This window comes from Austrofundulus limnaeus, unplaced genomic scaffold (assembly GCF_001266775.1).
Source record: "Austrofundulus limnaeus strain Quisiro unplaced genomic scaffold, Austrofundulus_limnaeus-1.0 Scaffold2122, whole genome shotgun sequence".
NCBI lineage: Eukaryota > Metazoa > Chordata > Actinopteri > Cyprinodontiformes > Rivulidae > Austrofundulus > Austrofundulus limnaeus.
The window spans coordinates 22,671-23,137 of NW_013954524.1; positions in this window are offsets into that span (position 1 = coordinate 22,671).

Genomic DNA, 467 nt, shown 5'->3' on the forward strand with positions numbered 1-467 from the left:
GTAGAGGTGTTGTTGGTCCATCACAATTTTTTTTAACTGTTCCAGAATATCTTCATCAGTATTATTCAATGAGGTAGAAGGATTTTCTGCCTGTGTTTCTCCATCCATGTTTCTGTTTCCAGGGGCAGCGATGCTGAGAGTCAAAGGGGCGGCAAGCTCTGACAGGTCAATCAGCTCCATATCCAACAGTGAACATGTTGTAGGGTGAGAATCAGACAGGAGAGCCTGATTTGATGATACTTGCTCCATTTCCAAGTGTGACTCAGCACTGGCAGCCATTTTGAGATTTCTTTACTAATTTTTATTATTATTTAGATATTTATTTATACAGGGTTTACACATTCAATGTTTGTTTTTTCTTTTTTATTTATTATTCGGTCCCATCTGGGGTGCCATTTTTTTATGTAACAGGTTCATGAAATCAAGGTTTGGGTGCCAGTCAGGTCTCCCCCCTGACATGTAGGATT